Genomic DNA, 26850 nt, shown 5'->3' with positions numbered 1-26850 from the left:
ATAATAAATGGATACATCGAATGCGTTATTTAATTTTTTTTTTTTCATTTTCTCCTTTTAAGTAAAACACTGTGGGTTTCATCTCTTTTTCATAAAGTTCCAGATTCATATTGTTTCCAGGGTCTCCCCCTGGTCTTGTATATAACTTAAAATAAATGTTGTAATTTGATCCAAAGAGAGTTAGTATGAAAGTTTTACAGATGTTTTACAAAAAAAAGTGAATAAATGAATGATACACTTTTCTTTTTTTGTAAACTAACCATATATTGTGATGGAAAAAAAAAAAGCTCCGTTTATCAATACTTTGACAATGGTCCTTTAATAAGTTCAAATAACTTCCTGACCTTTGAATTTTATGTTGATTATTTAAAATTATATTGTTTTTATCACTTTAAAGATAAACAGTAAAAAGAAAGAGAGTTTGACACTGATTGACAGGCAAAAAAAAAACATTTAACCCTTTTAGACTTGAAAACTGATAGTGGATCTTAAAGTATGAAAAATTGCACTTTTTCTTGAAAAAAGGCAATAATTAAAGTTCTTTAAATCAATAAATTACTTCAGTAAACCTTGTTTGAAAAAAAAACCTTACATCTGTAGCCTCGTGTTGACAGATAGTTGAAAGGACATTCCTTACATGGGTAACCATAATGTTCCAACACTCTTCCTATCCCTGTGCTAAAATGGGGACAGTAGTGGTCTTCGGAAATAAATAACATTTATATTAATTGATTCTCTCAATTACTTGTATATGAAAAAATCATATCACGTTTTATATGATTGGCATTATTCATTACAAGAAGTATATAGGATTAAGTGATTGGCTAAATTAAATTTTCAAAATTACCAGTAATAAATGTTTCAGGAGCACAAAGTTCAATCGTTGCATTTCCCCATGGATTTATAGCGCAATGATAAACGCATGTCACACCGTCACATTTTTCATACGATTCACAGTTCATCTGTTGGGCCCTTAATGCATATGCCTTGTCACTGGTTGGACAAGATGAAGCTAACTTTGAAGTATCTAAGCCTGTTTGACACTAAAAAGGAATAAAAGCATTTTTATCTAAGAATGGTCCTCAAATTTTATTTTCAACAAAAAAGATACCCTATTATGGAGTACATAAGCATGATGATATATTGTATTGTAACCTATTCGTTCTATGCATAATGATTATGAAAGGAAAATATCAAAATTCAAGGATTTTTTTTTTAATTTCTGAAGATGAATGATTACTCCACACAAACCCTTGTCCATCTTTTCACTAAGGAAGCAGTTTCTGTATCTGGAAGAACAGTGCATATTGTAAGTATAACCGCCATCCAGAATCTTAAGTCTTGCGAACCTGACATTGTTCAAATAAAGGTGTCTCCTAAACTTATAAGCTTGTACACTGTACGATTCACTGAAAGACCTGAAATCGAAAATTTAACACATTAACATGGAAAGAATAGTCAACTCATTAATTCTTTTTTTCTTGTTTCTATTGAAAAAATTACACGTTTATGGGAGGAAAAAAGGGGTAGGGGAACGATTCTTACAAAACAATATTGATTTGCCTTTGATTTCCATATAAACGAAAATCACGTTGTGAGAAAAACGTATTTTTGGAATTTAGTTTTTTCTATTTTCCTAAATATGAAACGAACGTGCATTGCACGTTATGGATTTATGATTAATAATTGTTTATCCCCTCTTACCTTTGGTTCTACTTTTCTTTTTTTCTTCCGTTCTTCTCTCCCCACCCCCAGAATTTATATTTACCCCTTTTCCGCGATAAACCGGTATTGAAAATCGAAAGAAAAAAAAGGAAATCCACAGGAAGATACACATGTACTTAAGGCAAAAACTACTTTTTTACACCTGGGATAAATTCAAATAAATATATGCAATGGGATTCTTATTCAGAGACTTTCACGAATATTTACTAGCTGCTTGCATGCATATTTCCTTTCTGAATACCTATAAATATAAAGATATGGTGCAAACGAAAGCCACTTTCATTTGATTTTTTGTACAGGTTAAAAGCATAACAGTTGGAGGGGGTGGTAGAAAAGTTCAATGTCCATTTAAAATGAAATTGTAAAAGCGCATAGGTTTTTTAGAAAGATTTTCTTTATGATCTTTGTGCGTTTAGGAGTAAATGTGGACTAAACAAACTGAAGCCATGGAAAAACAGTCCTAAGACAAGCTGTACAGATACGCGTATATGAAAAAAATTGTCTAAACACTACGCGGGTATGTTAAGGCTACACCCAGAAATATCCTACTTGTCTTTACAATATGACATCATAGTAAGCTGTATGACGTGAACATTAGAAATAATGATTTCTTAATATCTATATTTAAAGTTTAATTTCAGGTCCAAGAAATGAATGGAATCATTCAAAACATAATATAAACTAAATATTGTCTTTTTTGGGTGGTATAAATAGCTAAGTATTAATACCAAACCCATGACGTCATAACTATTGATCAAATATTTGCCGAGTGAAATTAAACGTGACGAGAATTCATGTAAACAAATAGATGAAATGGGAGTTTTAAAGCATATACCGTGAATGTTATGTGTGATTCATAAGGAATTAAAGATTAAGAATAAGGTACGCTGATATATTCTTATCATGTTTTCTGATAATTTACACAGGCAGTGCTTTGAAATCCCGATCGGCCTTTCCTCTGTCGTTCTAAAACAACAAAGATGCAAAAGTTCAACACTACGCCGCATACCTTGAAACAAAATTTTTGTTTGTATCGAAAGCTTGTATTCTATAGTACTTGGAAAGTGCTGCTAGAATCGTGTGGTTAACATGAATTGACAACAAATCCTTGATCGCATGTATAAAATGTAAAAATTTTGGTAAGGTTTCATGTGAAACTTTGGAATATTTTTTCTGTGTCGGGAGAGTAGGATTCTAGCAGAACTTTCATGGCCCAGTGATGTTTTTACATAATTATTTTCACTAAAAGAAATGAATTAGCTCCGGGGTAGTGTTGAACTTTTCATTTTTTCATTAAGGCAATTTTTCTATTTATAGACGTCACGTGATGACGTCGTGGTGGAGTGCTTGTTTTAGCCTAAGACTCAATGACGTCTATACAATGGATAATAATAGTAAATGTTTTGTCCATGACTTTTCCGATTTATCAATTTACATTTTACGAAAAAAAGTCTAAATTCGCCGAAATATGATCTGGGTACTGCCTTAACATACCTGCGTATTATTCCTAAATAATTTTTGCTATAGCGTCATTTTTTATTACTACAGTAAATCAAAGTTTTACTATAATAGTAAATCAAAGAATTTTCACTATGAAATTTCAAGATTCAAATATGTCCATGAGTGTAACTGTATCTTTAACATATGAGCAGCTTAGCCCCAAACTGAGGCCTGATCCTTTGAACCAAGGAACTTAAATTTCCCAAGTGTGATGGGGAACTAAGTGATTATTTTAATTATGAAACAGATTTCCTGCAAAATGTACAAAACTATAGAGAAAAAAATAAAAGATCGATGCAATGTACTATTAGAATTAGACCAAAGTCAAATATTCAATCTAAGCTATTGGGACACATAGGAATTCAATTAGGTATTAAGTTAAATGCCCAACTTGACCATGCAAATTGTCTGTATGCTAGTCCAACATGTCCAACCTTAATTCAAAGTCCGTTTTTCAAGAAACTAGGAATGTTACATTTTTAAAAGATTCACTTCTAAGTACTCATTGTGATCATGCTCAGATGTCCTCCTTTGTGACCACGAATAAAGAATAAAGAAGAAATTTCCATGTTGAACAAATCGATGCATTTTGAAAACAACCGTGAAGCCTGAACACTGAACTCGTGAATTTTAAAAGTATAGGGATAAATGTTTAATATCGTCATGCATTTTTTTCCTGGTAGATGTTTTGAATTGTTTTTTATAACATGCATTTCATTAAAGGCCGGAGTGCAGGTATAGAAGGCAGCCCATCGAAAAATGTTGAGAAAATTTAATTTACCATGCATACAGCTTTCAGATTTAGGGAATGAAAAATGAAGCTTTGCATGTATCTAATACATTCTAATTTTTGTCATGCAAGTATCTCCCATGCTCGTCAATAATTTTGCATTCTTTCAATATCATTTCATAAATTCCGTTTCATTCTCGGGAGTGAAACCGGGGGGGAACTACGTGGACTTCAATTATTTAAAAGAGGTGCCATTGCTCATTACACATTCACGCAAACGATTTGCCTGCTTATCGCTCGAGGAACAGAAAATAGTTTAAAACATATTGCATTTTCAAAATATGAGCAAGTTAATTAGTCTCACCTTGGGGAATGCGTCCTGAGCCCAGAGGTAATAAATTTCATTGTATTAATGGAAGAATCATTGCTCATTTAAGTCGTATGCAACATACATTATATATTATATAAGATCAAGTTTATACCCAGCACTGTTATCTAGAACATGACCTCTCAGTTATGCAATAATAACAATCGCTGCACATGGCAATCATCAGCAAAGAAGACATGCAGTTTTTTCATTTAGCAGACTTGCTAGAGATCAAACAATTGGCAAAGGGTGTTCCCCAATGTTTGTGTAATCACATATATTCGAAAAACTAAGACAGCTATTTCTCTACTGTTTCATAAAATTAAATTTATTTCTCAGACTTACCCTCAGTTTGAATTTCCCAAACAATTCAAAAATTGACCAATGATATTTTAGAATGTTAATACGAAAGTAGGATATATATATATCATTGAAGCGTAACTAAGTTAACTTTATATTAATTGAAACTATTTGTAATATTTATATGAAATATATATTTTTCATGCATGTTCTCCTCATGTTGGCTGTTTTTGCATTTAAAAAGTATGAAAAGGGGTTTCGACTAGCCTTGCCTTATACACTGCATGTGCTGTTTACAGACACAAATACTGGCTGCTCCCATTGGCTGATAAAAACTCTCGCTGATGTGTCAGGGAAACCAAAACAGATCACGAATTTTTGTAGGCGTATTACCACATAAGGGTTCCAGCAGTATCTTTAAGGAGTAATCAATTTGTTATAGCATATGATTTAACAATATATTAATTTGCTCGAACAATTTATTAATTTCTTAAAACAAATTACTGAATCAGTTTGATATAACAAATTATTAATTTTGATATAACAAATTATTAATTTAAAATAACAGATTAGTATTTTAATATAAAAGATTTATTCATCAACTTGTTTAAACAAATTATTAATTTGTTATTAATATCAAATTAGCAATTTGGTGTAGTTTTGGGCCAGTTATATGTATATTATAGGTTGTAGTGGGACTTTTAAATGGTTTTCGCACAATCATTTATAAATACCCACACAAAGGAAAAAATAACACCAGGTATCTAACTCTGAATTTCGACCGGTACTATCCACTCTAGAATTTTGTTAATTTTAATTTTCATTCCTCTGTGATAGTGCATCTACAAGTTAATTTCTTTCAATGTTATCCCAAGCATGAAAGGGAGTCCAGGGAGAACATTAGAGGCGCGGATCCAGGATTTTGCATTAGGGGTGCTATTACCCGGTCAAGGGCGGATCAAACCCTGGTAGGGAGGAAGGAGGGGCAGCACATAGTGTGCAAAAACCCCATAGAGACTCCTGAGTATTGTCTATCGGTGAACAAAGGATTTTGATAAACTATAATTTTATTACACTTATCTTTGACTTGGTGTTCAAAATATCATTTTCGGCCTTCAAATTTGCCCCCACCCTCGAAAAATAAATAAATAAACAAATAAAACTAGTAATTTGTTATAGCAAATTCATAACTTTTTTATAACAGATTAATATTTTGTCATGACAAATAACTTAAATGTTTAATAACAGATTAGTTATTTGTTATATGAAATAAGTAATTTAATTTATTATAACAAATTAATATTTTTTTTTAAATATCAAATTCATTAATATGTTATATCAAATTACTTATTTGAAGGAACAAGTTGATGATTTGTTATATCGAAATACTAATTTGCAATTGTTATTGAAGATTGTATGAAATTAATTTAAGGTACTGCTGAAGCTGTTTCGTTGCATTGCATAATATAACTGTTCCATTTTACTATAGGGGCCGTCTAAAACATTATCAATGTACAACAAATTATAGTACATTTCATTTCTCTACGATCATTCATCCCTCGTAATCATTTACTAGTATGCACGGCATTGAATTAAGTATATGTACACGCAAAATTACATGTGAATTACTAATTAAGGTAGAATGCTACACCAAAATTTAATTTAATAGATCTTTTAAAAAAATTACTTTGGCATTGGAAGATCGATATTTGCTCTAATTTATTTTGTATGATTTTTTTAAAAAAAAACGTAAAAAAAGTATTATTAGCTAATGCTTATAAGAGTTGAAAATTTACTATTAGTAATTGCACTATATAAATAACTAATAAAACATGTCAAAAAGAGTCAGTTTGATTTTTTATTTTTTTTTAATAAAATAAAAATAATTTATGAATTTAAAATATATAAATTGTTAATGTTTTTAAATCTATAGATAAAATCTACAAGAAATATGTTACCTGAAGAAAAGACATTTCAGATATTTGTATTTCATAAATGAAATGAAATAAAATGGCATAATTTAAGAAAAATTTCTAATTTTCAAATTTGGACCAATCCCGATCGAAATTAAATCGATCCCAACCATACATGTGATTATATCAAATGAAAGTCTTTCTTTTGTTCGATATTGTTTTTAAGTTAATTGAACTTAACATGTTATGGATTCTCAGTAGAAACCGCATGAGATTGGAAGAAATTTGGTGATAATGAATTTAGTCTCGTTCAACCAGACACTTGGTTGTGTCCGTATCTACCAGACTCTCTGCTGGTCGGAGGTGAACGGAGACGGCCGAGCGTCTGTTTGAATGGGACTATAATGAATTTTGTTTCGATTTAATCTGGATCGATTCAATTTCAATCGGGATTGGTTCAAGTTTAAAAATTAACATTTTTTTCTGAAAATTTTCAATTTCATTTTAATTTCCTTTTAAAAAAGGATCGAGTACCATATCTTTTCTATTTGTGGCTTGTTTCTAAAATATTTCATCCATAGCTTTTAAAAATATTAATAACATGAATGGAGACTATATCAATTCGGACTTTTCAATTTCATTTTAAATGAAGACTGCTAGAAAATCTTTTCCGATTCGAGGTTAAAATGATGTGCAGCCTTTTTGACCACACACACAGAAAAAAAAAAAATAGAGAGCATGCGTCGCAGCAAATCTCTCACCAGAAGGCGTATTTCGCTTCCTTACAACACGTATCGGTGGAGCGCAGCTGGAACGATAACTGGGTAGAGATTGGCGTCGCAGACGAGATACTCTTGTGGCGTTTTAAAAGGCAAGATTTCTTTTATTACCGTTCCTGTATACAATGTGTTATTTAATCTGCGACTCGGCACTTGTATGTATAAAAACCTACTCAGGTGTTCCTTCTATCCTTCATTGCAGCCCGGAGGACCGGGCTGCTCTATACATATAAGTTTAAGTGTTGGTATATGGGGATTGAGGTGGGAGAAGTTATTCAGAATTAAAGATTTTCTAAACATTAAAAAGATTGTTAATCAGAATGTTCTTTCCCTTTATAAATTACGAGATACACAATAAATTTACTTTCATAAAGTGAATCTGTAAAAATATATATGTTTTTCATATTTAATATATAAAGTTGCTTATCATTTACTATCGAAAAAACGACAGGTCCCTTTTTTTAGAACATCGAATTTTACTTATCGCATAAAAACGTAAAAAAGTACTTTACACAGTTCGTGTTTTATATTCTTTAAGTGAAAGACATTTTTGAAAATAGGTGATGCATGTGTCTGGTTTCAAATTATATTTTATGCAGCCAACATTTACTTGAGGAATTGATAAAGTTTAAAAGGGTATCGTTTTTGTTCGATTTTCATCCGACTATAAGTTTTCAAAACATTCTCGACTATCGTCTCCATCATTTAGACGCATGCCTTTTTCACACATATCGAAGCGGTTTGATGATCAATACTCATTTCCATTGTTTACTTTATTTATTTCCCGGGCGACAATTGATGGTTACATCAATGTTTTCTTGTTAGATCTATGTACAGTGATTTATTTTTTTTTTTTATAATACGTAAACAGATAATGTTATGCGGTATAAAACTTCCATAAACATGACATCAGAGGGTTTTTTTTTTTTTTTTTTTTTTTTTTTTTTGTTTTGTTTTGTTTTGTTTTGTTTTGATTTAGTTCGTTATTCCCGTTATCTCACACTGAATTGTAAATAATTTTATACGTGTTCCAAAATAGATTATTTTTATTGGCTTTAAATGCAATCCTAGTTTAATATCTACTATTATTTACGAACGTTAACATTATCGTCTACGGTCCTGCTTTCTTATAAGTAAGTCCCGTGCATATCATACTTAAAGAAGCTTCGCTGATTTTAAATAATTTTTCTTTTGTCAGGGACGAATAAACATTGTTAGAAATATGCTCAACAGTGGTGTTTTCTTCTTTTTTTTTTTTTTTTTTTTTAATTTTTTAAAGGATAGCTACCTATATAGGTCCAGTCATTTCTTTTAATTAAAGGCATGTAATTAATATCCTTAGTACTGTATTTATTCTTCCATGTTTTTTTCCTATAGATGTTTTTGCATATACTTTACCCTGTGGTCATGATTTGAATAAAGAATCTTAACTATAGTGAAGCTTTCAAATAAGTTTCAGCTTTTCTAGCCCAGTGGTTCCTGCGAAGGTTTTCAAAAGATGCCATCACTTTTCACTAATTCTTAATTATCCCCTTGAAAGAGGATGCGGTCCTTCATTTGAACAAACTTGAACCCGCCTTTACCCAAAGATGCTTTTTGGCAAGTTGAAATTGGCTTAATGGAGAGAAAGATGAAAATGTGAAAAGTTAACAGACGAACAGAAGCAGAAACTTCACTGAGCCTTTGACTCTGGTGAACTAAAATCCCTCTAATACAAAGCAAGTAAGGCTCCATATAGTGCTAAGTTTTTCATGTGCAATATGTTATAAGTTTACAAAAAGATATAATTTCAATTAGGGTAAATACTTATTTATAAGCAAAAATTTTCTAAGGCATTTAATCCATTCAGTATTAAAGATAAACTCTATGTCTATGTTGTTTGGTTTTAATCAACAGCAAATGTGTTCTATGATAAAGTACAATGAACTCCTTTCCATTTGCTTTGGTTTTAACCAATTGTAAATATGTTTTATGCTACAGTGGGTTTGACTGCATGATTCTTTGCAACATATCTTTATTATCACTGAACAGGTTCATAACTGAGATATTCTTAAAGGTGCTTGGATACAGATTTGAAGTCAATATTTTCTCAAATTTTCTGTATAATTTCATGACTTATATGTTGCTATAGCATTTCATGCTTAAATATAATAAAAATCTTATTTCATCTCGAAGTTATTTTAAAAAACTTCGGATTTCTGGACTCATTGGATTGACACATCCTTGCGCTTTCACATATTTTAATTTTATTCTTAATACTTAACAAAAGTGGCAATCTTGTTGTGTATTAATGAAAAATATTAAAACTATAACCCAGAAAATTCAGAGTAGAAATGTTCGAAAGCAAAACCCACTCAAAGTATTGTCAGTCCGTGCTCAGTGGTGTGTGCAGAGTTTAACAATTGAACACACCCGATGAATCGTAAACATTAACAATAACAGAGCTCGTGCCCTGTTGACAAAAACAGTTTACGTTTCACGGGTGTGTTCAATTTATTAAACTCTGTACACATCACAGAGCACGGACTGACAATACTGGTGAATTGGTTTTGCTTTCGAACATTTCTACTCTGAATTTTCTGGACTATAGATGTAATATTTTTCATTAATACATAAAAAAATAGCTTCTTTTCTTAAATATTAATGAGAAAGTTAAAATTTGTTTAAGTGCAAAGATGTGTTAAACAAACGCTTCCCGGAATTTGTAGTTCCAATAATTTCCAGATAAAACAAGTTTTTAATTATATTTTCGTGTGAATATTGCAATATATAAGTGGTGATATTATACAGAAAATTTGAGATAATATTAAGTTCAAATCTGTGTCTAAGCACCTTTAAAAGAACACTTAGTTAGTGTAAATGGGGGGGGGGGGATAAATTGTGTCTGTAATAACTGCAGCATGGATAATTACATTCACATCAGAAAACAATTCTTTCACAATATCCAGGGCTCTGCCAATACTTTCTTCAGTATGAGAAAGACCTGTTGTAACTTGGATAAGGAATAACATACCCCTTCCTTTCAATTTCTTTGGAGTAGGAGGGTCTCCTCCCGTTGGTGTCATGTTAGAAAAGAACTGGATATGGTAAGCCCAATAATCGGCCCTGTAAAATCGGCAAAAATTAAACGCAGCTTTACATTTTATCAATGCAAATGTATCAAGTTACTGTTGAGGTTTTCCTGTGTGTGAAATGGGTAACAATTTTTCTCAACTCAAACGCCCTTTCATTTATATAACGTTTAAAACCGGTCTTATATTCCGGAATTCCCTTATTTTGGACGTTTTCCTCCTCTTCAAGTCTATATTTCGATATGGCGGCATCCGAGTATGTATGCGAAACTTCACAGAAAGAACAAATATAACCCGATTTCTAATATTAAAAAGGAAAAAAGACCTTACAAAAGTGCGTCCACATCCGTTTTTACAAAAAATTGAAGTTGAAAATGCTGCATTTTTGGATAGACGTCACTTTTCTCCACAATAAATCTACACTACACTACAATCTAAAGAAATAAATTGTTTAATTCTGTATCTGAAGGTTTTATTATTCTTTTTTATTGTCTTTCAAATTCAATTCTGCATTTGGAAAATAATTTAATACTATTTATGCAAATGAAAACCATATAAACCTTTCTCAGTGAAATTTATTATGGTACATTACATGTAAATTAATGAGGCAATGCATTGAAAAGATGACGTCACAAAGAGCAATCATGTTGAAAATATGTTCTTGAAACAAATTATTCCGTCTTCGTAACTTTGTTAAATATTCAATCAATATTTACAGCTTAAAAAAGTAATAACGACATAAGTTGAGATGGTTCAGACGATTAATTTACATTTAATTACATACATGTACCTCCATTTCAAACGCGCGTCTCCTTCATAGTGGACATTGACTTTATTTGACTGTTCAAGAAATAGTTTTTTTTTAACCTTTTTATTGAAAATCATCAGCTTTTTTAAGTATGTTTTATTCGTTTTCAGTTTATATATGTACATTCATAAATATCAAAAGACAATACATGTACACATGTAGCTAGTGATCGGGGCAGGTAAAGGGGGGGGGGGGGGGGTAGATGGGAAGCTTGGCGTATACTAGTAGAAGTAACCATTTGAACTTTTTTTTTCAAAACTTGTTATACTTGTCACTGTATTGTTGCAGATTTTTATTTGACAAAATTAATTATGTCAGAAAGGATTCTAGTGTTTTATCACAGAATCAGGAAGTGTTTTATATATGACTAAACACTTCTAAATCTGCCACTGCCGACTTTCATTTACTTATTGGAGGTCTGCAGCTGGGAATGGAAAAGTTCTTATTTTCACTTATTAATTATATATACATGTATCATGCTGATCGGAATATTGACCGGTATTTTCAAGTAAAATCGGGTTTAATTCATATTTACAAGGACTTTTAGATAAGGAAAAAATAATTATGTCGACAAACTAAGCTTATAATGTGGATTTTTATCTGAACAGTTTAATATCCAAAGAGGATGTCGTCAGGGAGATCCTGTAGCACCATATCTGTTTCTTCTTTGTGCAGAAATTCTTGCAATAATGATTAAACAAAATCAAAGCATTAAAGGAATTGTAATTAACAAGACAGAGCATAAAATATCTCAATATGCAGATGATACCTGGCTTGCCCTTGATGGTTCACCTGAATCACTTTTTGCAGCATTAGATACAATTGATTTTTTCTCAAAGTTCACAGGACTTAAAATTAACAGCTCAAAAACAAAAATTGTTTGGATAGGTTCAAAAAAATTCTCTAATCAAGTTTTTCACCATTCTCGTTGGAAACTTGAATGGGGTTGCACAACTTTCAATTTACTTGGAATTAATTTTTCAGTAGAACTAGATAAAATTATTGATATTAACTATAATGTTCAAATACCAAAAATCAAAGCATTAATTCAACAATGGAGAAGAAGAATTCTTACTCCTATTGGAAGAGTCACGGTGCTGAAAACATTGATTTTACCAAAACTTAACCATTTTTTTATATCCTTACCAAATCCAAATAAAGAAACCTTGTCACTATTGAACAGAGAAATATTTGAGTTTATATGGAAATCAAAATGTGATAAAGTAAAAAGAAAAATTATTACTCAAGATTTTTTACAAGGAGGATTAAAAATGTTGGATATAAATAACTTTATTATCTCTCTTAAGTGTTCCTGGATTAAAAGATTAACAAAAAGCAATCAACCATGGTTTGATATTTTTTCGACAATAAATGGTAAAGACATATTGACTAAACTTTTTGATTTTGGTGAAGAGTTTGTATCTTGTTTGATTGTAAAAAATAATGATTTTTGGAAAGATGTGTTTAATTCATGGCTATTTTACATGAAGACACTCGATAACAATTCATATATGAAAACTAAGTATCTGAATTTACCTGTCTGGTATAATCCCAATATAAAAATGGGAAATAAAGTAATGTTTATAAAGACCTGGTATAAAAATGGTGTTAAAAGTGTTTGTGATTTCTTAAACAATGAAGGAAATTTTTTAACTCTCACTGACTTTGAAAATAGATTTCATTTGTTTAATGTTTGCATTATGCAATACAACAGTATTGTCTGTGCTATTTTCAGGTATTTAAAAACAATGTCTATAGACAAATCATCTGTTAAGAGACAATGTACACCTTTTATTCCTTTTTATTTTGAAAATATTATTGTATACGAGAAGTGCACAAAAATAATTTACAAATATTTGAATAGTAACCTTGTCACTCCTACATCAATATTTAGATGGAACCAGGAACTGTCAGTGTTTTTGGAATCTGATATTTGTGTTCAAGATGTTTTTAAGGTTTGTTTTAGAACAACTATGGATACTTCTGTTCAATGGTTACAGTATAGAATCCTTCATAGAATCCTTCCAGTGAAGTATTATTTGAAGAAAATAAATATTTTATCTGATGACCACTGTACTTTTTGTAAACAGGAGATAGAAACAATACAACATATATTTTTGAATTGCACAAAAATCTCTTCATTATGGAGTAATCTTAGTATGCACATTTTTACAAAAACTTCTAAAAGAGTTGGGTTTAACATGTGTAATATTATTTTTGGTGAAACTCCATTATTTTATCATAACAGGGTGATGAATTTCATTATTCTTTATACGAAGCAATATATATTTTCCTGCTTGAAGCAAAACAAAATACCTATGATTAATGGGCTGCTACATTTTTTAACTCTTAAGTACAAAATAGAAAAATGCATATCAATTCAACAATTTGAAATGAACAATTTTGAAAACTTATGGTCACCATGGATTAATATTTTTGAGTTATAAACATTTATTAAAGCACCAACAATAATTATTTTTTCAAATGGAATACTTGTACCTCATTGTTAATAATTTTTTTTTATTTCATTCTTGTTTAAAGTCAGAAGGGGAAGTGTGAATGTGTGAGAGAATGTGAAAAAAAGTTTCAGTATGTTACTTGATATATCTCTTTTTTCTAATAAAAAAAAAAAAAAAAAAAAGAAGCTTATAAACTTAGACAGTGGTGTACGTTTTCGGTATATTCTACGAAAATTTAAGTGAAACATGATACAACCAACCTTTTTTTATTGTCTATAAATAAAAATGATCTGTTTCCAGTTCTGTAAGAAATACAAACACGATTATCCATTACTTGTGGACAAGACACCCCTTTTCTGCTCCATAATCGATGATTTAACTCGATTATTTTTTTTTTTTCAGAATTATTTTTATAACACATTTTAAGACATTCCAAGTCTTGAAATGAAAGATGAAAAAAAAGATTACTCTATAGATATTTACCTGTATAAAAAGCGAATGTACATATTAACTACCTGTACACTACTAGTATATATACATATATTGATAATCTTGAAGTAAGCGAGTATTTTTAAAAGGATTTTATCCAGATTATCCATGAAATAATACATTAAGTATGTCATAGGAAATATGTCCAGTATTCCAATGGATGTTCATCGGGGCTGGAGAAGGGTGCGGGGGGAAGGGGGTCCTGCCCAGAATCACTTTTGTGAAAATGGTGCACACTATCTGAATTTTAAAGATTTCAACGCCCGTCTATGATGATAATCCGTTCCGGAAAAAAATATTTAAAGTATTTTATTGTTACTACAAGGACAAATGTAATGATTTATGGAGGAAATGCCCCAGGGAGTTAATGTATCCGAGGGAAGTGATAAAATTATCATTGTCACTGAAATATATCAAATATCTTACTTACGGTTGTATAACATGTAAACATCAAGAGGAGTTCTAAAGCAAAATCATTATGTAGTTTAAAGCAGTTTTTGTCTTAATTAGTAGATGTATAGTCACGTAATACACGTCAGTAGTTTGTTAGGTATATTTTTAAAGATTTTTTTTTTTTTTTTTATCAGACACTAACATTGAAGAGAAACATAATCAAGCGATATAATCCAGGAAGGGCAAGGATAACTCTATAAGAATCACTGTGACGTATTTTGCGTATTGTTCCCACAAGTAACAAAATAACATCAAATTTCGTATAATTTGATAACTGAACTAGAAATAAAATCTCTATGAAGCATATCAAAAGGTACGTGAAAGTGAATTTTGATTCTTTTGTGTGTTCTGTTAATCTGCATTTCGATTATTTGTATTTTTTGATGAATTTGTATTATAGAAATGTGTGTGTGTGTGGGGGGGGGGGGGGGGGGGTACTGATAATCAAGTTATACATGAGGTCCAATAAAAGAATTCCATTCGACTGTGACTGTTGATCGATTTTTTATTGATTGATATCAATGCACGTGTCTTCTGCTTCATCTACTCCGGAGATTTTCATTGCTGACGTGGATAAACTCTGTATGTAAATCATACACACAATACTATATCCTTATTTTTATAAATTTTAATTTTAGGTAATTATGCCCGTTAGAGTGTACTAGAGGCTTCTGAATCCCTTCTGAATCTGAATCCCTTCCCGAGATTCATGTGTATTTCCTGTCGAATTCACTACGCAGATTTAGGCATGTAATTTTCGAGTTTGTTTATCAAACATGCAAAGTAGCGTGTTTGTCTCTAAAAAATCAAATTATTAGCATTGGCCATATAAAATATTTTGTTCGTCGAGAAATGGATCTAAACAAATCGCATACCCCTTTTTAAAAAGCCTTTGGAGATTCACGGTTTTAATTTGAAGCAAAAATTTTCAAGGTCTGTAACGCGCGTTATGATAAGGCCGTTTCAATTTTTTTTTCCATGTTCAGCGTATATGCGGTCTTATTGGTTTTTGAGGTTATGAAAGTAAAAACAAACGCAAATTAAAATTGACAAATACAAAACTTTGAAACGCAAACACAAAGTTAACTTAAATTAAAGTCAACAAATACGAATCTCTGAGATTCATTTTACTCTTTTGGGATTGACATCTCTCTTTTTTTAAGTGGTATATATATATATTTTTTTTTTCAATAAACTAGTTGTTTAAAACTTAGTTTTATTGCGAGTAGAGGTCCCATATGATAATAAGAAATTCTAGAACTGGGTGGACGCTAGAATTTAGGGTGGACGCTAAACAAAGAAAAAACTTGGAGTCGCCCCATCAATCAGGACTCCGCAAGTACATGTAACATCTTATAACCGGTCTCCCTTTGTGGTTTAACATAGAAAGTGAATGTGTGTAAGTATATTGGGGATTATTCCTGGTTAGTGCATTTGACATGAACCATGCCGTAAAGCGGATCCACTGGAATGAATAAAGAACGATCTATAAAAGAAATACCAACATCAAAGAAAAATTAACGCAGTTTATCAGACACCTCATAACTCTGACATAGTGAGTAATTTAAACATTTATTAATAGAAGATACAAAACTAATAGCGCTGCCATTTGTTGGGATGGAAAGTGTGTGTGTGTGTGTGGGGGGGGGGATGGCTTTTTCATTTCCAAAAATTTCGACAATTTTACATGGAACGTTCCAATTTTCTTTTTAATTGATTCATGTATCTTTAAAATTTTAAATGTAACTTCATAGACAATGCGAAAAATGATTGAAGAAATCATGAGCAATTTTTTTTTTTTTACATATTTCTTTTTATATATAAATTTGATACGCGCACATATATACATGATACAAATTTTAAAAGAAGTACGTACCTTGTCTCGTCTGTATGGATGAATCAAGCCTCATTACTTGTCTGATAAAATCATTTGTAATAAAATTTATCTATATTTTCCTACAAATTATTATACTCCTTCCAGCTATCAAAGATATATGTCCGATGAATTCAAATAAAAGTTCAAAATTGTTTTCTGAAACTAAGGCATATTAAAGTAAATAGTTTCCGGTTCAGAGAATTTACAGATTTCTTTTAACGTAACGTTAAAATCAGTAACGCCGTGATGATGTTATCAAGTCAAAATTTGTAATTTTTAAAGAAAACTCCCCATTTTTCGAGACATCTGACGGAAAAACGGTTTGTGATAATATAAAAAAAATAAAATGATCTTGAAAGGACACATCGTAGGCATGTTTTTATTAAACTGTAATCAAATTTGGAGACAGGGCCGCCTCGTTATATGTAACGTACCCAGTTCTTTATAAACAAAATAGTCTATTCCCATAAAAGAATCAATCTCTGGAAACACAACAAATTCGTCATACAATTTCATAAGTTTTTTCACATATGCAGCAACCAATGCAACAGTTTTCTTCGGTCCTGTAAGACCTGCAGGAATGTCATTCAGAAAGTCATCTGATGATGACTCAGAAACAAAAATTGTTGAGGTGGAATCCTCATCATCCTGTCCTCATATGTGAAGCTCACTTGAGTTCTTGACTGGAAGGCTCATATGATGTTGCTGCAATTGTATACGGTACAATAGCTGTTCCATTTTCTTTCTGTACATCCAAAAATATCTTTTTCAAAGACTCCCTTTCCCATACTATTAAGGAAAATAAAGGGCAAAATTTTGTAAAAATCTTCACCATATTCTTCCTCTGGGTTAAAAGGGAGCCTCTTGCGCCACTCTGGTGCAAGATAAGGTTCAAGGTGCCTTACTTTTATGTATGTATCACCCTCCTTAAGACCAGCCTTTAAAATTTTGACATCATCAAGTTCCTCCGTACAGATGTCGCAATATTTGGTTTCAAACACATTGTTTGCAATGAATATATCTCTGGCTTGACTCTTTGAAAATCATATGTGCTCTTCTTCATATTCAAGAAAGTGTACAAAAGCCCTTGTGTTTTCCCCAAACTTTGAACACTGCATTGTCTATCTTTAAAATTCTGTATTTCTAAACGCCTCTCCAAAGAATACCGTTCTAAAGCTACAATTAGTTGTCCTTGGTAATTTTTCAGCAGTTCAAAAGCACGGAGCAGTCTTCGAGTCATAATGAAGAAGTAAGAGAAACAGTCATAAACATATTTTCCTTTTAGTTGTAGTTCTTTCACATTGGATCCAGATGATTCTATGACACCATTCCAACTTTTTAAGAAATTGTCCTCATCAAGTTCATAATTTCCCCCTTATTTCATGTATGCACTCAAGTGTGCACTAGCAGTGAACCCCGTCTCAATCAAAATATTTTTTTTTCATTTTGCTTTCTACATTTTTTTTTTCATTTTATTAACAATGTATGTGTTGTAATGGGTGACATGGTCTATTATCAGATCAGATCGTCACCTTCCTCGAAACTTTTAAAAAGTTCAGAAAACATCTCCAAGTTTTTGTCTTTTAACTCAACAATATTGAGATCAATATAATGAACTCCAAAACAAAGTAAATTAGTGATGATGTTTTTCCTAGACGTTTTAAATAAGACAGGTAGATCGTTGTCCCTCTGTATTCCCTTCTCTGTCTAAAGTGGTGGATATCTTAAACAAAAGCCTCATGAAAAGGAGTTTTCATAAAGAAATCCCCTGCTTTAAGGTCCTCAAGACTGGCAAAGTGTCTGAGCTCATCGTAGTTAGCTGCACTCTGGATAAGCTTATTCTCAAATGTCTCTGCCTAAGACAAAAATATTGACTTCTTTAAAGTGCAATTGTTTACAAATACAAACAAGAGGCCCATGGACCACAATTTTTACCTGTCAGTGAGTAATTTTGGCCCTGCTGCTCTTGGGGTCATGATTTGAACAATTTAGAATCTACGCTACCTAGAAAGCTTCCACATAAGTTTCAGCTTTTTGGTTCAGTAGTTCTTGAGGTAGGATTTTTAAAGATTTTTCCTATAAATCTCAATGAAGAAACTTGGATTCCCTAATGTAACCCCACCCTACCACCGGGGGTCATGATTTGGACAACCTAGAATCTACACTACCCCGGGATGCTTCCTCATAATATTCGGCTTTTCTGGACAAGTGGTTCTTAGGAGGAAGATATTTTTTCTTGGATTTTTCCTTTATATTTCAGATTAAAACGTAGATTCTCTATTGTAGCCCCACATGCACCCTCCCTTGGGGGTCTTGATTTGAACAATATAGAATCTACACTACACCAGGATGCATCCATATAAGTTTCAGCTTTTCTGACCCAGTGGTTTTTGAGAAGAAGATTTTGAAAGATTTTTCCTATATATTTCAATGTAAAACATGGATTCCCTATTATGGTCCCACCCCACCCCAGGGGGGTCATGATTTGAACAATTTAGAATCTACACTACCCTAGGATGCTTCTACGTAAATTTCAGCTTTTTTTGGCTTGGTGGTTCTTGTGAAGATTTTTTAATGATCCCAACCAATTTTGTCCTTTTTTTGATTACCTCCCCTTATAAGGGAACCTGGCCCTTCACTTCAACAATTTTAACTCCTCTTTACACAAGGATACTTTGTACAAACTTTGGTTGAAATTGGTCCAGTGGTTCTTAGAAAGAAGTTGAAAATTTGAAAAGATTAAGACTGACAGACAGATGGACAACGGACAACAGGTGATCAAAAAAGCTCACTTGAGCTTTCAGCTCAGTAGTGTTATGGTTTATTTATACCAGGGATATATTTGTCTTTGACAATAACCCTACAGATCCTGTATTGCAGATAAGGTGCAATTTACGGAGCAAGATTTTGTGCACATATTGGGGAGAATTTCTCCATTTTCAAGCATTGGTCAATCACCTACCTTATATCCCTCATGACGTATCCACATATATGTCAAATTTGAGTGGAATGTGTGCAATTGTTTCCTAGTTAATGAACGGAAAGTCAATGATGACGGAATGAAAAAAAATGACTAACAGGGTAACATTATATGACCCAGACAATTTGGGGGTGGGGGGTGGGGGGGGATAAAAACTACTGCCTTAAATAGATTTTTTTTTTGGGGGGGGGGGGGTAAAAGGCATACACATGCTCAAAATGGTTTACTGTAATTAATTTGGTAGTTACTTTCAGTGCAACTCCCTTTGTATTCAAAATTATTTTGGAGAGGATCCCCTCTGAATTACTACGTTGCAACTACATAGTTTAAAATTGCAATTTATTTCAATTCTGGTATTACGAGGAACTGCGATGTTTATGTGATCAATGTCACAGTAAACATTCCCTGTATAAATTTGGCCCAGCCCCCTTTATGCTGCCTTAAAAGTGCTTAGGTGCTCGTGTAGACGACTTTCACATTTACAAAAGTTATTTCCTTAATTTGTAGTCGGATGTCAACTGGCAATATTCACTGTGTAACTTCTTTCACATATTACTAACTTCATGGGGCAGTGTCACGTAGGGCTGTGTCAATATATCGATATATCGATGCGTTCTGATATTCAATAATGTATCATATCAAAAAAATAACTTCCAATACGTATTGGACAGGCAGTTTTTCTTATAATTTTGAGGAAAAATTGGGAATTTCAATCACAAAATATTATATTTAACTGTTTTGAATTAAAGCTGATCAATAATGATAAGAACATTAAGGAGATAGCACATCTTAAATAATTATTACAAATTACATAGACAACTTTATTTTAACGTGTTGATTTTACAGTTTTTTTTTTTTTTATGAAATTCATGCATTTATTGATTTAAGACTTTGTAAAAGTTTGTTAAAGAATCCAATATATCATATATATCGATTAAAAAATATTGTATCATATCGAAATTTTACGCTCAATATACAGCCCTAGTGTCATTTAAATTAAATCTGTATGTTTGTGTTCATTACATGTATATTTCTGTCATGCTCCATGTTATAGCAAATACAAGATCGGCCGGTGTAAAGACGAATAATGACCCCCACAGAATAATGATCGGGGGGTCATATTTCAACCACAAAAAATGACCCCCCAGGCGTAGATTTTTTTTTTTTTTTAATTTTTTTTTTTAATTTTTTTTTTTATGGAAATAGAGACCTAGGGGTCATTATTTTATGTGTGCGTCCTATAAAAAATTGACCACCGTTGAAAAATGACCCCCTTTCCAACAGAGAGCATGATACAAAATTATAACGGGTGATTGATGGCAAAGTTTGAACCTGAATGTTTAAAATTCTTCTTTATGCCCTTTTTGACCAACACTGGACGAACGCGCAATTAAAATGCAATAAAACCGCATTACATTTACCTGCATATTTCTATCTTTTAAGCCTATTGTGTTCTCAGCACATATTGAAAATCGCAAAATGGCTACTATTGGTTATAACTGTTAACGTAATTTCCCTTTATGACTGTCTTCCATTTGTTTCATATTTGGATATTTGACTGATTATAGACATTCATACCTAAATAACAGACAAGCGGGATGTTCTGGCTTTTTATTGGTAAGCATGTCTCCCAAAGTAATCAGCGTGCTTTGAGTAGGATCAACTTAAAAAAAAAAATAAATGAAAAATCTTCCTAAAAATGAAGGGAAAAAAAGAATGAGATACGTTTTCAGAAATAAATACGGAAAGTTATGTAATGTAATATATATGTATATTTTGAATGACATAAAATGAGGTAGAATGTATCTAAAATGACGTAATAACCCGTGCGAACGACATACTGTGGATATATATATATATATATATATATATATATATATATATATATATATATATATATATATATATATATATATATATATATATATATATATATATATATATTAATGAGAAATGTTGAAGATAACGAAGAGTACTGATTTTATAATATCCACAAGTAGTACAATTTTGTTAACAGGGCATAAAAAAGGACCCCCGAAAATTGCAGAGGTGGGATCAGGTGCCTAGAAAGAGTAAGCATCTCCTGTTGTCCCGTCACACCCACCGTGAGCCCTATGAATAAATCAGGTAAACGGGACATTCCGTTGTCGAATTTAGTATAAAAACAAGGGCCAAACAACTGACCCGATTATAGATTATATTTGTTAACAGGGTCATTGATACGACCATTGAATCTATGAAATGCTGACTTTGAACGAGGTTGTTGAAACCCCTGTAACATCAACTTACATATATCTGTGAGTAGCCTGCCTTAATTTAAAAGTTAATCGTGCTCTTGGGTATCGAATAAGTTGGAAGACGTAAACATTATATTCAAATGATGCAGAATATTACTTGATAAATAAGGAAAATTGACAATAGAAAAGGCTTAAGTCATCCCGTTTGTCAGATAATTTAGTTGTTAGCTGGTCTTTATCGTCTATAGTCAGTAGAACGTCCAAATATGAAGCAGACATGACAAACATAAGAAGGACATAAAATTTCTGCATGTCTGAAATATATACATCTTTTAATGTGCATTCAATTTTACTTATAAACAGTGGTCTACTCTATGGGAATTTCTTTTCAAGTATCTAGAAGTAATACGTACAGGAGAATCTCAGTAAAATGTATATTCAAGTCTGTTACAATGTAACATGGTCGTCTGAGAATAGGATACATACATGTAAGATAATTTTTTTTTATAATCCACATTAAAACGGTGACACATTTGTCAAATCGATATGGAAACATTTTCAATACAGTGTATATTGAAGTGGATTAATGCTTTTAATTTATAATTAGAGACAAACTATTTTGTTGACCCTCAAGATGAATACATGTTTAAGGATTTATTTTTCCTACATTGAACTAAAAATAGATTGAAAAGTTATTTCACCTGCACCTGAATTCTACTCAAATGAACATAATATTCAGGCACAAAGAATCGGAGAAGAGGGAAGGATTATTCCCCCTTTTCTGAATGTAAATTTTAGCAATTTATAATTTGAAAACGTTCATTGAAAGTCTTGTAACCACCCCCTCTTTCTTATACAGTATAGTTAAAAAATCTCTCCAACTTGAGTGAACAAGATGAACATAAATTCAGGGATAGGGTGTCCACAACCTTCCATTTCCATGAACGTTTTTTTATTATTTTTTCGCTTGAAAATGGTCATTGCAAGTCTTGTTGTCCTACCCCCAACTTTTTGATACAGTAGAGTAAAAGAAAATCCCGTGTAATAAAATATTTGAGGGGTTCGTCAAAGATATTTTTACGTAAAAGTATTTTTTGCCTCTTATAATGCGTCATTTCCCCTTTCGATGCTATGCCTGACATTTATTTTTTTCTACATTGCACCAAAACTGGATTTCAAATGCAAAATTAATACTGGTTATGCTTATGTTAACTCCTATTCTTTTACTGTGTTTGGTTAGGACTTTAGCAAATGTAAACAAGAAACTTGACATGTCTGCTTAATCAGTTTGTAGCAATTTAATCGTTGAATCATATTATCAAACAATTATTGCCGTTTTTTTCTGTCAGGACGATCGGTGATTTTCCACCATCGAAAAACAATGTTCTCCTAGCCATTTTGATTCGATAAATCTTTTTCACTCCACTAGATTCTGAATCATTAAATTGAGCTTAAAACAAGCAATGATTGTAAAATGTAATGAGATCAATATATCTTCGATTTATTCCCAATGAAGCTCAAGTGAGCATTTTGGCCAACAGGTCTCTTGATTTATTATTTTTATTTTGCCCCCTAAAAGTTTCAACTTTAATCCGCTTTAATTCACAAGGGGTCATTATTCTACGGGGGTCATTTTTCTTCATGTGGGGTATGCAGGTTTTTAGGGTGATGACACTTTTTCTACGGGCAAAAGGGTCATTTTTCGACGTCGAATAATGACCGGGGGTTATTTTTCGCCGTTGAATAATGACCAGGGGTCATAATTCGACGTCGAAAAATGACCCCGGTCATTATTCTATGGGGGCATTATTCGTCTTTACACCGTCTTTACTATTATCGGACAAATGTAATGTGGCTGAAAACTAACTGTTGAGGACGTTTATATTTCTTATTTAGATTTGTCACGTAAAGTGGCAGTCACGTGATTTTAGCAAATATACCTACATGTACAGTATTGAAGTCATCTATAAATTCCAATATTGCAGGGGCAAGTTTAATTAATAATTATTTTCAACACTCTTTGTAGTTTGTGAAAAGTGCTGCGAACCTATATATTAGATTTTACTATATAATTGCTAAAATTACATTTGTAGGACCGTATGTTGAATATTTTGCTGGTCAAGTACATTAAATGTAGATATAATTAATTCATTTGCATGATTTCATCAGGTTCGCAGAACTTTTCAAATATCATACCTCTTGAGTTTATGTGTAATTTAAGATTGTCGTAATTCATTGAGGGTATGCCCTTGCAATATATCGATTTGTTACGACCCTTCTATTACCCTTCAATGAATCTGCATACAAATTTACGACAGTATCGCTTGTCTAGAGAATGTACAGGAAGTATATGAATAAAATCATTAAATAGACATCGCACCCAAGTTAATGGCCTCTTATATATCTGAAATAATATTTTATTTAATTACAAAACACATTTTTCATTGTATAAAATATAACTTGATACGCATACAAACTGCGTCGAATTTTACGATATGACTTGACATTGACAAGTGCATTGCGATCAGTGAATTGTTTATATATTGCTGTGTGGGATTTAACCAACGACAAAAATACATGCAATAGTGTGTATTGATGTAGTTTAAAGCTTTCCAACAGTTTAAAATAGCGTATCATTTCATTTTGCGGTAATTTGAAGAACATGTACTTTTGTTTGATGTCATAGTAAGCATTTCCCGTAAAAATTAGGCCCCGCCTCCTTATTGCAGCCTTAACTGTGCTGCGTACCCAGTAGAAAAAAAAAAAAATCAAAGCATAACCTAAAAGCATAATTTTCTGTATTTTGAAAAGAAAGAAAATGCAACCACTGATGTTGGTCACATAGACAGTGTAACGTTATAATGATGTTTTGCCCCTTTCTGAGAGATTGATGTTTGGCAAGAAATCACAATATATCACTAGTTTTACCGCCTACTTTAAATTATTTCTTTTTCTCAATGCTTTCTTTTTTTCCCCAAGAATCTTATATTTAGAAACAATATGCATATTAAACTACTTGAACCATTACATGCATACAAACTTTTATCTATTTACAGTCTTATATTCTTGTATAAGTTTCCGTGTTCTCATCTCACAACAATTTTGATAAAACGAGTGCGATGCAGGCCAAATGAACTCCGGATTCTAAAATGGGTGCAATTACTGCGACCCAGGCTAAACACTGCTAAATGAGCACAACAATAAACTTAATTACTAATTAATTAATTACATTACTATAGGAACCTGTCTGTCTTTCTCTAAGAATCTTTTTTTTTTTTTTTTGGTATATGTTCTTCTTTTGAATGAATTTAATCCCCATCTTTTATCTCCGACTTTTTTTATTTACGAACTTATTAACTTATGTACTCTGATTAACAAATGCAAAGAAAACTAAAGTATAATAAATTAGTTAGAATAATCTAACTGTGTCACTGGACAAGCCTTTCACCGGGTCCGTAGGACATTTTATCATTTTAACGATAGAACATTCCATCCAGCGCAAATTTTGCATGTCTTGCAATTTGTGTAGCTGATTTGTACACGGTTTTGAGAGAAAAGTGTTGTAGAATGCATACGGTATAAAATATTTCATATGAAAATCGCAGATGTGTTTTCCGTAGACTCTCTTTTGTGGAAATAGGTTAAAATGCATAAAGTTATATCCAATCAAGGTAGATACAGAAAGAAAGATAACTCTTGTGGTGTTTCAAAGGCAAGGTTCTCTATATTACCGTTCTTGCTATTTATGGAGCTTGCGCTGAAAAATTGGTACATGTAAAATAAATGACGTATGGTAAAGCCACGCACTGTGAATGATACATGTACATGAAATACATAATCACTAATTTTGTTTGAATTAAAAATGCAATAAATGTTTTAAGCTGAAGTTTATTTTAAACATTTAGTCATGCATTTTTTCTGTTCATTCAGTATGTTTTATATATTTATATATTAGAATGCAATGAAAGAAGATGAATTTTATTTATAATTCTTGTCATAATTTCTTTTTCTGTTGAGGATACTTCGTTTCTTTGCCAAAAATCACATACATTTCTAGATTAATAAGAGAGAGAGAGAGACATGAAAAGGGAAGATCAAGACCCCCTCCCTTTTCCTACTTGTTCTGCAACTCTGTGTGTGTGGTTACTTAATTATATAGGTGTACTACATAAGTAAACGCTTAAAATTCACAGAATTTATATGCTCTTATCTGATCAATATACCCAGATTGTCTGGAAGCATGTAGGAGTACAGTCGGAACATCTCGGAACCCTCGGATACTCTCGGAAAATTTTTATACATCGCTGGACACCCTAAAAAGTAACGATCAGAAAAAAGTGAACGTACTAAAGGATTATCCCTGGCTCATAAGAAAGTCTAATATGTGTATGTGTTCAAATCTTTCAAAGGTAGAAAAGATACTAACTAATTTTGTCTCAAGAGTGAAATAAATTCCACATCCAACTATACAAAATATTAAATTTTCTTTTTATTACATTTATCTTATAGGTATACAAATTTTAAAAGATATTTAAGACGGGGAATTTTTCTGTGACAGATTTACGTACAAGCTAACATTTTTGATCTGAAACATTAGAACTTCGAGGCCCGGGTAGTAATGAAAGTAGAAAATTTATTTAGAAAAATCCTGCTTAAAGAACAAGGTTCACTTAGGGCCTTTTTTGGCCCTCTGAATTTCAGAAAAACTGAAACTGCTTGGTTTAAGTTGAAAATGCATTAAATATCATTTAGATCTTTTGTGACTGCGTATCTATAAAAAATGACGTAATTTTCTGGCTAGTCATTGCATTATGAGGTTATGAAATGCGTCATTTTCCTCATATTCTGAAAAATTCTACAAAAACAGCCAATTTTTAAAGCTATTTTTTGATATTTAATATAGAGCGCAACCTCTGATCTAAAATATGCATCTATTAAATTATAAAACTATTTCTGAGGATTACAAAACATGTTTTATTTTTTTTAGATCAGAGGGTGCGCTCATATTATTTCTCTGTTGTGAAAGTACTCAAATACACCTTTTTTCCTTAAAATTCAAGAATATTGTAATTCCATGAAGCCTGTTTTTCAAGACCTTGGCTTTTAGGAGAAACATTTTAAAAGGAAATGAAAGCACTAAGTCTCTTCTTTATCTTGATGTTT

Source organism: Saccostrea echinata, unplaced genomic scaffold (assembly GCF_033153115.1).
Source record: "Saccostrea echinata isolate AGI-Se365-2 ecotype Australia unplaced genomic scaffold, CSIRO_AGI_Sech_v1 ptg000040l, whole genome shotgun sequence".
In the NCBI taxonomy this organism is placed as follows: domain Eukaryota; kingdom Metazoa; phylum Mollusca; class Bivalvia; order Ostreida; family Ostreidae; genus Saccostrea; species Saccostrea echinata.
The sequence above is the reverse complement of the archived record's forward strand: the minus strand, read 5'-3'. Positions refer to the sequence as shown.